The sequence below is a fragment of the Camelina sativa genome, chromosome 17, assembly GCF_000633955.1.
Source record: "Camelina sativa cultivar DH55 chromosome 17, Cs, whole genome shotgun sequence".
Lineage (NCBI taxonomy): Eukaryota > Viridiplantae > Streptophyta > Magnoliopsida > Brassicales > Brassicaceae > Camelina > Camelina sativa.
In genome coordinates, this window is record NC_025701.1 from 18,164,469 (window position 1) to 18,179,244 (window position 14,776).

At 30.0% G+C, this 14,776-nt stretch overlaps 1 long non-coding RNA gene across 20 annotated transcripts; it reads left to right on the forward strand.

Annotated features, from left to right (window-relative positions):
* On the forward strand, nucleotides 4,934-9,532 carry LOC104757571. Of its 20 annotated transcripts, none has more exons than XR_762460.2 (14): nucleotides 4,934-5,062; nucleotides 5,201-5,304; nucleotides 5,499-5,564; nucleotides 5,738-5,828; nucleotides 5,912-6,015; nucleotides 6,141-6,219; nucleotides 6,316-6,376; nucleotides 6,552-6,622; nucleotides 6,717-6,809; nucleotides 7,060-7,132; nucleotides 7,211-7,365; nucleotides 7,465-7,517; nucleotides 7,739-7,791; nucleotides 7,929-8,304. It is a non-coding gene; the product is annotated as an uncharacterized LOC104757571 (long non-coding RNA). The 20 variants fall into 20 exon arrangements; XR_762455.2 differs by having other exon boundaries at nucleotides 5,206-5,304; XR_762462.2 differs by having other exon boundaries at nucleotides 4,935-5,062; nucleotides 5,201-5,221.

Consider the following 14,776-nt stretch of genomic DNA (forward strand, 5'->3'; position numbering starts at 1 on the left):
TGTATTAATATAATTTTTTTTGTTAAAATTGTATTGCCAAGTGGACCAATAAGGAGAGACTGGAACTCTACTTTTCTATATATAACTATACAATACAAATATGAATTCAATTTGTCAAAGTTAAACTGAAAATAGAAAAATATAATAGAAGTGAAAGTATATAATCTTATCTAAGAAAAAAAATAGAATAACAAAAATGCATCCAGTAATAAAAAGAATAAAAAGGAAGAGTCTAAATTAATTAAGACTTCAAACAAATATAAAATTAATTAGAAAAAAAAAGAAAAAAAATAACAAGTACATATAGCCCGTATTTTTTCAAAAGACAATGTCTGAAAAAAAGAAAACGAGAAAAGTTCTGTTTGATATTAGAGGTATCTGTGACTTTATACCAATGGTGTCTCTATATTTTTAGAGCAAATCAAACTATCGCTAGATCGATTAATCAGCAACCGAAGCGTAAGAAATACTTGTCGTCGGAACGTGTCGCTCGTCATCTGAAAAGAACGTGAAATTTACTATCGTTAATTGATGGTGTCGTTGGCGACAATTAAAAGAAGGAAGAGAACTTGAATAATTTGAATAGGACTTTGCATAAACGTACATATAAATATTTATTAATCGGGTCTTAATTATAGTTTCTTTTCATTGACAGAAAAATAAAATTAAATTATAATCATTCTATTTTTTTTTTGTCAACAAAAGAAATCAGCTCAAATGAGCCAATTTGGTGGAAAAGAGTTTACAAACAAAACATGCTGCGGAGACAGTCGCGCTTGGCGTGCCAAAAAATCTGCACTTACATTCACACTACGAGGAATTAAAGATAGGGAAAAGAATGAGAACTCCGCTTGATCTATCTTGATATCGTCGAGGTAGGGTGTGAAAGCCGGCCAGTCGGTAGGAAAAGACACCATCTTCAAGTTGGCTCATTCTAATCATTCTAATTAAAATTACTTTACAAGTTGGGTCATTCTTAATAAAAGTAATTTGTGAGTTGGGTCTTTCTGTATGAAATATTGTTTTGTAGGTTGGATCATTCTTAATAAACAATATCTGTAACTGGTGCACACACAAAAAAAAAAAAACCAATATCTATAACTTGGGTCATTTTATAACATAACCCAATTAAGTCAATTTATAACATAACTTGGGTCAGTAAAGATAATTTATAAGTTGGCCTACAAAAAATAACTTCCACCATTTGCTACCATTTTTTGCTTCCATGCGTGAGGGATGAGGAGTTCCCACGAAGGTGTTTTCCATCTAAGATTTTTCGAAAACAATAGGAAGTGTTAGTTCATATGGCTACATACTCTTACCAGATTAGAGCCAAAGTTAGAGCATTATTTGCTTCATTGCCTGCCAAAGGGGATTTCCCTAATCCAATCAGATATATTGTCGGAGTTCGGTGCATTCTCCCTGCTAAGCCCAACTTATTCATGTGACTCATACTAGTAAATTGATTAGACAGATTCAAGTCAGTGATTGTTTTTTCTATATGTATCAAGATGAATGGATGCATTGACAATTTATATGTGTGTAAGGGGATATCATATTAATAACGTATACATCATTGTATGATGTAAGCATTTTATTATAATGATACACTTATAATTGAATGCAATTGCGACTTCAGGAGCACCAGGTGCTTTGCGTTGGTTCCCACGGATTCTTCTTCAAAGCCATTTCCATCACAATCGTCAGTGGTTTCAGTCCCAAAAGTTAGTAAAATAGAAGAGTTTTTTTTTTTACTTTTTTTTCTTTTTCGGATGAATTATCTCCTTCGGCTCTCTCATTTCTTGTTTTCGTACACCATTCAATACTAGCAGAAGAACTATATCCTCTCTTTTGAATTTTGTAGAATGATTAGAAAAACCTTTATCGTCACTAGACTCATGCCTTCTAACCTATCTTATTCCTTTAAAAGATAGGTTATAGACAGGGGCGGATCCACCTTATAGGTAGGTTGGGCACGTGCCCCACACTGATTTTTAAAATTTTGCTACTAAGTATAGGCATAGCACATAAGACTCTTTGGCTTAGTTGGATAATTAACACCTTATGCAACGTTTTGGTTGTAAGTTCGAATATGTCGTTGAACACTTGATCTTATTACATTCCGTATTTTCTTTATTTTTTCACTTTTTTCTTAAATAAAATTATAGGCTTCTGGCTATATTTTATTTTCCTATTTCCAGCTTAACTTTAACAAATTTAAATTCATATATTTATATTGTATAGGATACATATAGCTTACTGAAAACTGTAACATTTTATAGTGAATTGTAAGTTTGTAAATGTGTATTTTTATAGTTAATAAATTAAACTCGTTTGAGCTAATCTTGTATTCTGCTGGCATAATAATAAATTAAACATATCTATAGTATATGTAATTAAGTATATTTATAAACCAATTTAAACAGTACTTTCAAAATTTTGACTTATTTTCAGTTTAATATATTAAAATACAATATATATATATATATATATATATATATATATATTTTTAAAAACTTACAATAATGTTATTAAACTATATATTATTTTGATATCAAAATATTTATTTATTTAATAGTATATAATATAAAATTAGTATTATTAATTATAAGGTGTTTTGTGCCCCATACATAAAATAATTCTGCATCCGCCACTGGTTATAGATATACAGATATGTATGTAGGGTCACTTGGCATTTTGACTCTGACTGAGTCATGAAACTCATGACTCGTAAAAAGGACACACCAAGAACGCCATATTCAATTTATGAAAGAAAAAAAAAAAGAGAACCCAAAGGGTGAGCACAAAAAGATTTTTTAAAAAGTTTTAGTTTCAGATTTTGTATGTTAATTTTGTACTCTATTTTGTCTCTCTTGTCAAAATTGTTTAAAACTTTGTTAGCAAAACAATCTTATTTGCTTTTCTAGTTATTTCTACCTTACATAAATACAAACACAAGAAGCAAAACAATCTTATTTGCTTTTCTAGTGATTTCTACCTTACATAAATACAAACACAAGAACAAATTTTCCAATAGACAAACAAAACAAGTCTTTATTCAATCTTTTATTTTCAATTTACAATGGAGTCTCAACTCCTAACGCACTTGGACGCACAGAGCAGAAAAGGAAACGTGGGTTTTGCCCTTAGAGATAGGAACATAAAAGGAAAGGGAAACCTGGGTTTTCCCACATAAAGGGAAAAGGAGACGTAGTCATATGACTTAATCAGTCCTGCTGGTACTTTGGGTTGCGTTATCATCATCTGTGAGTTGACCTTTCATCTCTGTTGATGCTTCTTTATCTTTTTCACCTTGAGGCTCACATCCTATAATTGTAAGACCACCTCCTTTATTATGTATTACAGTTACACAAGTATAATATACAATTGTAACTCCATCATAATAATGTATCCCTAAAAAAGGACCAGAAGCATGTATCTCGATTGAATCTACATATATATATATATATATATATATATATATTAATATCAATTTTATTCTAAATAGTAACAATTAAAGAATCTGCAACACCAGAATTCTTGCCAACATAATCATTAAGATAAACTCTGCGAGACAGGTACTTCAGCAGATATCCTGTAGAATCTGCTCCATCCTCTATATTAATCTTCGAATATTCATCAAAAGTACAGATATAATCATCAATATCTTTAATTTCTTCATCAGCAAGAGAATACACCTTATCACCAGGCGACATGTATATGTCTACCGGCTTCGTAGATTTATTATGAACTTGTTTTATTTTTATATAAGGAGGCATATTGTATGCTATATAGAAATATTTCAAAATATTTCGGTGTGAGATATAATGAAGGAAATTTTTCTTCTTAAATAGATTTTTCATTGTGATCTTAACAGCTCAAATCATTTGACTTTCCTTCTAATCCAACGGATGAAATCTCTAGACAACAGAGCGAGGAGGTAGTATTATTTAAGAGTAAGACACAATGGCGTCTGGCGGCTAATACATTATAATTTTGATAATCTACCTTAATGTTGTATGCACCTTAAGTGTAATGTACAAAATATAATTTATGTGAGTTATTTTAAAAGTTGTTTTTGGATAAAACATTATGCAATAAAATCATATACTAAATATGAAAGCTTGAAAAAAGACATCTATTTTGTAAGTTTTATATTGTTAATTAGATAAGTATCCGTGCTATAATACTGGTTAAATTTTATTTCGTAATCTATCTTGTAACCCACTATTTAACCTTTAACCGTTCAATCTATCAATTTCGTAATCTTTCTTTAGTTAACGTTGTGGTCTATCGATAAAATCTGTGGAAAATAAATTTGTAATACTGTGTTTAAAGATATTTGGAAACAACTTGATATAAGACTAAAATCTTCCAAAAATACAGTTTGGAATATTCATGATTTTATTTGTTACCATTAATATATCAATTATCAATTAAATATTTAGGTGTAACCAATTGATATTAATAGATGGAGTAATCTATAACCTATCTATAACTTATTTGTAATCATTTATTAAAAATATAAAGTTTACAAAAACTATGTTTTGTACTTTCCTTTTATTAAAAAGGGATGCTTACATTCAATGATGTAATACACAATAAATTTAATAATCTAATGAACGCATCTACTTGTCATTTCTTTTCTATTTTTTTTGCTTCAAAATAAATTATCCCTACTATTAAAAGAAAAACGTTGCCTGAAAAAAACCTTAGTTTTGTAAGAATTTACAATACAATGCCATTGCAATTATGACTAAATAAATCATTTGCGAAATAGGTAAAAATGTAATATGGTCTCTGCTGAATTCGGATAAAAGCGCGGATCTTTTTGACCCATTTATGTTATTTTCGGATCCTCTTCACTAAATCGTGACCGTTGATTCATTTTAATCATGTCCATCAATTTAAAAAACCTAAAAAAAGTTAACCTCTCTCTCTATGCTTCTGTCGCCGTCTCCATCTCCATCTCCAAATTATTTTTCCTAGAAGCTTACACAACAACTCTTGATCAGCAGAACTAAACACGAATGCTCTCTTTATTTGGAGGATTCAGCTACAGGTTTTAACTAAATCATTTGTTACCATTTTATTTTCTTCTCAATCTGTTTGTTTCCTTCCAAACCATAATCTCTCTTTCGCTTTTTAACTAAATCCAATTCTTCTGTTAAATTCATGTTGACGATGGCGGGTAAACAAGATCAGGTTTTCGAGGTCACTGGTTCGTACTTTTTCCCTATTTTTTTTATGAGAGTCTTGGAGATGTTCATCATAGTTATCACAGTAGGAGCTTTCTTCTTTTGGGTAGGTTTGTTTTTTCTTAAATCTTTATTTTGTCAGCTTAATTTTCTATTCTGTGAGATTAACCGCTGAACTCAAGATCCGAGATATATTTATCCGCTCTGTACCTCAAAATTATAATTTTAGTAATTTAGTCAGATTGGTTTTCTAGATTTTTAAATGAGCTTACCTGGATATCCTATGTGTGAATTCTGTAGGAATCCATTCTATTCTATGGTGATAATGAATTACTCGCATGTCTACACATGCCATATTTTCCAAAGGTACTGGCAATTTGTATTAATAACTTTTTTAATGTTGAGAGTGTGTTATTCCTATACCGCCATTTGAATACAGTATCCAACTTTGGCTTGCTTCTTCTCCTTCAATCATCAGCATATGCCTTTTTTAAATTGCCGTGATCTACCAATTAACCAATACTTTCTTGTGGTTTCAGGATTTGGATGAAAGTTTGCTGATAAGTTTGCTCTGATGGATGTAATGTCTTTAGAGCGATCATGAAGAAGACCAAAGGAGATGATACACTGGTGAGATAGTAACTAGATTCTTGAAAACCGTGGTTTTGATTTGATTTTGAAAATGTTGAAAAGTGTTTGGGTTTGTCTAACAGGTTCCAGTTTTATCAGCACATGTAAGCATCTTATTGCACATAAGCTAGCGGAAGAAGAAGCTGAACTTTAAGCTAAGGGTCAAGCTAGAAAGGCTAAACATTTGGTATGGTTTTGATTTTGGTATTTATTCCCTGTTATGTTTGTGCTCTTTTCCGTTCAGCCTTTTGATGATGACTCTTGTGCTCTTGTGCCTTTTTGATGATAACAATTGTCTTTCTAATATTGCAGGAAGAAGGACATGTTAAACCTGGAAATTAGTTGGATACCCATGAAAAATTCTAATTGGTGTTGCCACTAGATCTAAAAGGTAATTTTGCTTCACTTAACTCTCTTTTCTGAGATTTTTTGGTGTTTTTCTTTGAACGATACTTGGTGTGAATGATACTTTATTGTTTTCAAACAGATAAACAAGGCGTAACATGCTCAGAAGAGTTTGAATCCTTCCTGGTCAAGAGTCACTAAAGGTAGGCTTAAGATACTGATATTTTTAGGGTGTTTTAGATTTAATATATGTGATATGTTATGTAGGTTATAGTCTAAAGTGACTCGGTGTAAACATTCTTATAAATTATGAAACAGAGAAGATTCATAATTGTCTCACAAGTCTTGGTGATTTTTCATTGGCCTTGAGTGATTAAGACTATCGGATCCATTGGCAAGTCAAATACGGAGAGGCAATGAAGAATGATGCTACAGCAGCTGGTGTCACTGTGAGTCCTCTTTAGGTTTATTAGTTATTGGTTTTTGGTTGTGCCTTATATCATCATGAAAATAGACTGTTTATTTTCTGTTGTGTATATACAGGTCCGCTATTTTAAAGATGAGACAACACCTACAAAACTTGCGGTGTCTGTGTTCTTGGTAGAGAAAGATATCCTTCTGTTGAGTTGTATTGAGGTGTGTTTCCCTGGCTCATTGCAAATCTTTCTTCTGCAAACTGCTACAAGGTTGAATAATGAGAACAACAATGTTGCATATTTTGGTGTCAATTCCTAGGAAGCTCCATACGATTTAGCCTATTTATAAAATATTGTTATGCTACTGCTACCACCAATTTCCCTATAATTACTTTCTTAGTCCTCTTCTAATTTTATCCGTTTGTGGTTAATTTATACAACATTGGTAACTCTTTACTAATGCTTTTTAGATTACCAGTTACTCAAAAGAATTGGAGGAAATGAAGCACATGACCAAGCAAGAGTTCATTGCCTCCTCAGAATGTAAATCCAAAAGCAAGAACTTTTCATAATCTAATTATTCTAATTAATTGTCTAAATTCTTTCTTTGATTGTAACTAGAGGTCAAAAACCAATATAATACTGGAAGAGTAGCGGTTTCTCTAAATGAGTTTCTGTATACATCGATGTGTGACAAGGCATCATCAACAAGAAACCTTGGCAAGCAAGGATTGGCCGTGTTGCCGAGAATAAAGATCTTTACCTTGAAATCTTTGGTAAGTAAATCATCAAAACTTGGTCTAAAAGATAGTTAATAACAATGGATTTAACGTTTAATTTTGGATTTGATTCCCGTTATAATTTATTGGAATCAGTATCGAGATCAGGAAAGCATACTAGATGTTTCAAAAGCAAATCGAGGCTTCAGGTATGTTAATCAACATGATTTTGTTTGATTTCTTGCTTTTTCTATAAATTGAAATAATAGTATTGAATTTGAGTCTGAACTTTCCAATCTAAACACCAATTTAGGGGTTATATCTAGCAACAAAGTTACAACAACTATAAGAAAAAAAAATAGAAACTATAGTATCCATTGAAACTTTACAACCAGTCTCATGCTAATAATCTTTTATCTTTATGTTTCAGGTTCTAGACTTATAATCCTTTGGGTCAAATTATCACGAGACGTACCAGCATATGTAAGTTATCTGACCTAATTGAACTTGGTTTTCTTAGTTTCAAATATACTGTTTGTTTTATTTCTAGGTTTTTATATAGACTGAATTTTTTACACAAGTGAAAATGTGGCTGAACTTTCCAATCTACACAATATTAGGATGATGTCAATGGTAGGGTGGAGTCTGAAGGAGAAGACAAGGTTAGATTGAAGTTCACAAAGAGGCCAAAGCTAAGAAACCTTATAGGGAAAACGGTGATGTAAAACTAGAACTTGATTATGTTGTGTAAATGAGTGTGAGAGGGAGGTATTGTGGGGTTGATGTTGTTAAACACACAAAAAAAAAATTAAGCAAAAGATATTGATAACAAGGACAACGAACATGTGGGGAGAGTAGCCACAAACAGGTATATAGTGGATAAGAGAGGTGAAAAGTATTATGAGTGTATTGTGCTAAGGATTTTATATTACAAAAATTGTATATAATGAGAAGAAAGATGAGAGTAAAGTAGAAGTTCTCACCATTAGCATTTAACATCTGCATTTACTAGCTATTATGTTTATACATGTAATTAGGTTAGGTGGATTGCTCGAGTCTCCAACCACGAATATGAACCTAATAGGTGCTTTTAAACTTCAAACAAACTGTTATTTTTAAAGTCAAAATAGATCTTAAAAATAAGAATTTAGAAAGAAAAAAAAACTGAAAACATTATATAACATTCATACTATTTTCTAAATATTTTTTTACATTTACAGTGATTGTATGTTACGATTGATCTTAAAAATAAGAATTTAGAAAGAAAAAAAAACTGAAAACATTATATAACATTCATACTATTTTCTAAATATTTTTTTACATTTACAGTGATTGTATGTTACGATTGATCTTAAAAATAAGAATTTAGAAAGAAAAAAAAACTGAAAACATTATATAACATTCATACTATTTTCTAAATATTTTTTTACATTTACAGTGATTGTATGTTACGATTGATCTTAAAAATAAGAATTTAGAAAGAAAAAAAAACTGAAAACATTATATAACATTCATACTATTTTCTAAATATTTTTTTACATTTACAGTGATTGTACGTTACGATTGTATGTTACGTTTAAAGTTCAAACCATATTTTGGATAATGTTATTTTTGAGTCACGTCGAGATATTTTTTACCCGTAAAGATCGGATTAGATAAAGGTACCAAAAATTTAAGAGTACACGATCTGTATCCATCCCTTAGCAGACAGGTTTGACACGTTTGCCAATTTTATTTAGATCATTTGGTTCAGAAAGTTTTAATTTTTTGGCGGCTTTTTATATTATTTGATTATTCAAGTTTTTAACGATTGCTAATTCGGTTGACATTCGATCCAGATTTTTTATCATGTCAATCCAAAGCTCATGGCGAGACGATTATTAGTCTAAAACATTCTTAAACTAATATAGGTTTGTATTATAAATATTATACCAAATAAATGAATTTATAAATATAATCCCGTATGTACGTATGGATCCATGGTCAATAATTTTCACAACTTAAAATAAAATTCTTCTAACCCATATTTTTTAAAAAATCAGCCTAAATGAAATTATAACTATATATATATGTATATTAAACATTCAAATGGAGAATCATGTTTTTTGTCTAAATTTCTCAGCAAAAATTTATTAATAACATTATTATATGAGTAATTCTGTAAAAGGAAATGGTTATGGGACATAAAATTTCTAACAGGATAGATCGGGACGAGACAGAATGGGATGCGACGGGACGAGATTTAACACCCCGTAATAAAATTACTTTAACATTTTTAACAAACACGGATTGTGCTTGATTATTATAGATGGATTGCAAAAAAATGTATATTAGCTACGGGTTGCAGTATTCTACATATACACCAAAATATTGACAAAAAACACCATAAAAGAGTGGCAACCTAATTTTTATGGAATATATTAATATTATATAATTAAAATTTTACAACCTAAAAATGTTTATTATTTGATTGAATATATGTTTTATCAGTGTTTTTAAGTAATTTATTTTACTAATTAAGTACATATACTGAAATAGTATAAGTAAACTGAAACGGGTAATTCAAATATTGAAAAACAATATATTGATCAATTTTTTTTTTTAAAAAAAGAGACATAAATTTTAAATAAAAGTACAAATCAGAAAATATAGGTAGATAAATTCAATTGTCAAGTTTCCACTAATTTAGATAAGGATTGACAAGAATTTATCTATAGTGTTTCCACTAATTTAGATAAATTAAAATTTTGAGAAAATTCCAGTTTATTTATGGTATTAAGACGAGAAAGAGTATATGTAAACTGAAACGGGTAAATTCGAATAATAAAAAATAATATATTGAATAGTTTTTTTTTTTAAAAAAAGGACATAAAATTTAGATTAAAGTACAAAATAAAAAATATAGATAGATGAATTCAAGTATCAAGCTTTCACTAATTTGGATAAGGATTTACTATACGACAGGTAATTAACGACTTTGGAACGAGAACTTTAAAAATTTTGGTATTTTTGAAAATATTTTTGAAAATTATAATTTTTTGGATAATTTCAACTAACTAAATACAAAAAATCAACAGAGAACTCATGTATCCCATCTAAATTCTTACCCAATCTCTTTTAGTAAATATTGTTTAACGAGTAATTATTTAAAAGAGAACGAACATAAGACATAATATTATGATGGATACGGAACGAGACGGGATGAGACGAGAATGGATGAGACAAGACGAGATGAGACGGGATGAGAGGTGATGAGTTGGGAAGTGAGGAGATGGAACGGGACTGGACGTGTTTCCAGTTCCAGAGTAAATACGTTTATGTTTAATTTAAATGAAAATACTATAGCATCCGTGTACGCACATGTACTATAGCACCCGTGTTAATATAATTTTACTCATTTACGAATTTAAAATTTATATGAAAAAATTTTGTCCCGTGCTACAGCACGGGTTACTACCTAGTATTAAATTAAGGATGCAAATAGTTGCACTAAATTAATAAGTTGAAAGAGTTGAACAAATATTCAACTCACTTTTTACCTTTTGAGATGAATAAGTTGAAAGAGTTGAACAAACGTATTCAACCCCTTCAACTCAAAAAGTTGAAAAATTGAACAAATTACAAAGGAAAAATGTTCAACTCATTCATCCATTATTTTGCAGATGAAAGTTGAATGGTGTTTAACTTTTTTTTTTTCAACTCAAAATTTTCCAACCATTCAATCTTATACAACCATTTGCACCCTAAAATAGATCACACAAATTTTTCGCAATCCACATAGGTAGATTTACAACATCAGAATAAAAACTACAACCCATGATTTCCAATGGAACAAGATTATGAGCTTCTTGGTTATTAGTTATCATTACAACGATTTATATGTAGAAAGCAAACTTCGTTAAACTTAGAGGCCCAAAACTTGATACCATGAAATATTCCTGCGATATCATTGTTAGTACCGGAATTAGCACCTCCAACATACCGATCTAAACCCGTTAAAGGAATCGGTTATCTAAACCGAGAGCTCGACCTAAGTTTGGACTTTGTCTCTGAAGGCCCAGTAACACCGAGAAGCCCATGGACGAGGTGACAAACCGGCACTTCAACTCGCCCTACGGCTGACCTAGCAAGAAAGGAAGGACTTTCCTAATCAGTTCGCCTGTAATTAGGAAAGTCAATATATTCAGTATATCCTCGAATATATTCAGTAGATCTTTGAATACCTATAAATAGAGGGCAATCCTCTCATTGTAAGATCATCCAATTATTAATACAAAAACCCTAACCTTCTTCTTCAAGAAATCATAACCCCTCTTTATTTTCTAGCTTTAATCCATTATTTTAGAGAGAGATCCTAAGTGAATTTGTTCTCCACTCAAACAAATTCATTGTGTGAATTCTAGATTCAACAATCATCATTTCATTTAAGTACAAATTCAAGAAAACGAAAAAAAACAGACACTTCTAACGAAAACAAACGCATCCCAACTGACTGCCCGTCCGATCCCTTGCTAGTATAAAAAAAATGTAACTGATGTTACTGTTCTCCTCTTTATAAAAAAATGTATGTGGCGACGAAGTTTGTAATCAAACCCAATTATCTTACAGACTATATAGGTGGCTGAGTAAAACAAAAAAAAACAAAACAAACTTGCAGATTAATATTTATTTGTTTTTTTAGTTAACTATTATACTTATTAAAACTGATCCAACTTCCGAATTATGTTTGATATAAACGTTCCAACTTACAAATAATATTCAAACAGAAAGACCCAACCCCACAAACGATTCTTATATTAAGAATGACCGGAATTGTCAATTATACAAAGATGACTACAAATAGTATATTTAGTATTCATAAAAAAAAAAAAATCTTAAGAGTGACCCATGGTTTGGTTTAATACTTTAATATATTGATTTATGCCACCCATATTCAAATTATTTTCATTTTCTCATAGATATCTTTCTAAAACACTTCTGTTATCGATCACATGACACATGCCATCTATAATGGACAATACTTGGATTATAATTTTGTTCTAATTATAAAATCTAAACCATAACCATCTCATTTGTAAACTCAAATCGACATATAATTTTGTTCTAATTGTAAAATCTAAACTTTAACCATCTCATTTGTAAACCCAAACTGACATATAATTTCGTTCTAATTGTAAAACCTGAACCCTAACCATCTCATTTGTGAACCCAAACCGACATATAATTTTGTTCTAATTGTAAAATCTAAACCAAGCCAATATTTAACTTTCCTTAATTAAAAGTATACATAATTTGTTTCCTTGATTTGTTTTGCTTTTTAATTTAATTTTGATTTATTTTTTAATAAAATATTAGATAGAACATTCTGATTGGTTGAGAGAGGAGGGGGTGAGGGGTGAACCTAAGTATTTTTCCTTTATTAAATGCAATATATCTATACTAATATTTTTACAGCAGTTTTTGCTCAAAAATATGTTTATGAAAACATTTACCATTGAATGTCATTTAATGCTTATATTCATATCCAAACAAGTTTAGTTAATTCTTTCTACTATCCTTATAACCAAACATAATTAAATATTTTAAATATTTATATATATAATATTCTGTAATTAATATAGATATTTAGAATATTTATTCCATATTAAAAAATGTATTCTCCTATCATCTTTTTTTTTTCTATTTTAAAATTGAAATGTAGTGAATCATCATATAATACATTAAGTTAATAAAAATGTGTATTTTTTCCTCTATATATTGTGATTTGATTTTTTTTTAAACGAACATATATTACTCAATTAATATAAAAGTGTGTGTTCAACATACATATAGTAAATTTACCATCTATAGTAAATTATAGAATTTTATAACTTATAACTAATATATCTAACCTTAATAAAAAGTTTAAAATTATGAATATTTAAACATATTAAATTTTCAAAATAACACAAACGAGTTATATTACATGACGGTTATATAAGATTACATGATTGAATTGATAATACTAAAAAATAAAATATCATTAGTATGATACGTCGATACGGTTTAAATCTTTATTTTACTATTTTAACAACACTAGTATAAAATATGTCGAATCAAACTAATTTAATTAAGATTGTATTAAAAAAAAGTGTTGTGTGGTATACCCCGAATTATATAGTAAATTACTAAAATTAACAAAAAATATATTAGCAAAATTAGTATTAACAAAATAAAAATAAAAAAACTTGTCAGGCGGTACCCCGTGGATCATAATCTAGTTGTAATTATAGTATGTGTTATTGGAGCCATGTTCTTTCCTTTTTATTTGTATAATCTACCTTTTTGTCTTTTTGAGCATGTGTCTCCCAAACACTACTTAATTACCTAACATATGTGTACCATATATTTTCATCTATTAGTTTCTTGTAGTTTTGATGACATTGTGATGGCCTTTTGAGGGCTGTTCTATCACAATCGAACAGTTTACAGTGATATGTTTGCGCCAATTTTTGAGCTTTCGATGCCTCAGACTATATTCGTGCAAGACTCGGGTTGTGTAATGCATTGATACTTTCACTCAGTTTACTCTAGAAATTGAATACTTTTTGTGCTCACCCTTTTGGTTCTCTCTCTTTTTTTTTTTTTTCTAATAAAGAAACCTTCAATATGGCCATATTGTTGTGTCCTTTTTACGAGTTATGACCCACTCAGAGTCAAAATGCCAAGCAACCCTACATACATATATATATAGGAGTAAACGTCTCAAAACTCCCTAAAAAAATTTGATAAATCTCTTATCTCCCTCTCTATTCTTCATACCCTCACTTTTTTTAATAAGAGATGGTGAGACGATTTTAGCCTTCTAATTTCATTGACTTAAATTAAAATTTTTAAATAAAAAAACATATCCAGCTCTCGTTTTCGACCCGATAAACCCACTCGAAACCCACCTGGTTACTCACGTCTCAATCCAGCCGCCGGCGATTCTTCCGTCGTCGGAGCTCCTACCGCTGTCGTTCTTCACCAAATCAAGTTGAATCAAGTTGTTCTTCAAAATGCAGGTGCGTTACTTCACTTTAGAGTTGCTTTTGGTTGAATTTGTTTTTGATTTGTAAATATAGAAATTCAATTGGATTTAGATCGAAGAAAGCTTAGCACATTGGGTGTTTTACAAAGGTTTATGGGTCGATTGAGCTATCTATTAGATAAGAAAGGGATTTGGCTTTCGATTTCAGTGAATTAACTCGATTAGAACTCGTCTACCATTCAATTCGATTTTGATAGGAGAGAGAAGGTGGTGAAACTGGTAATACTGATATTTTTAGTAAAACTAGTAAAACTAGTAGTAGTACTAATTATGATTTTTTTATATTGGTTGGTTTGGCAGGATACAATATGCGAGAACGTCAGCCTACATTTTAAATATGAAGGACGCATGTATAGTATAATGTTCAAGAGGAATTTAACATTGTTGATGTTAAAAGCA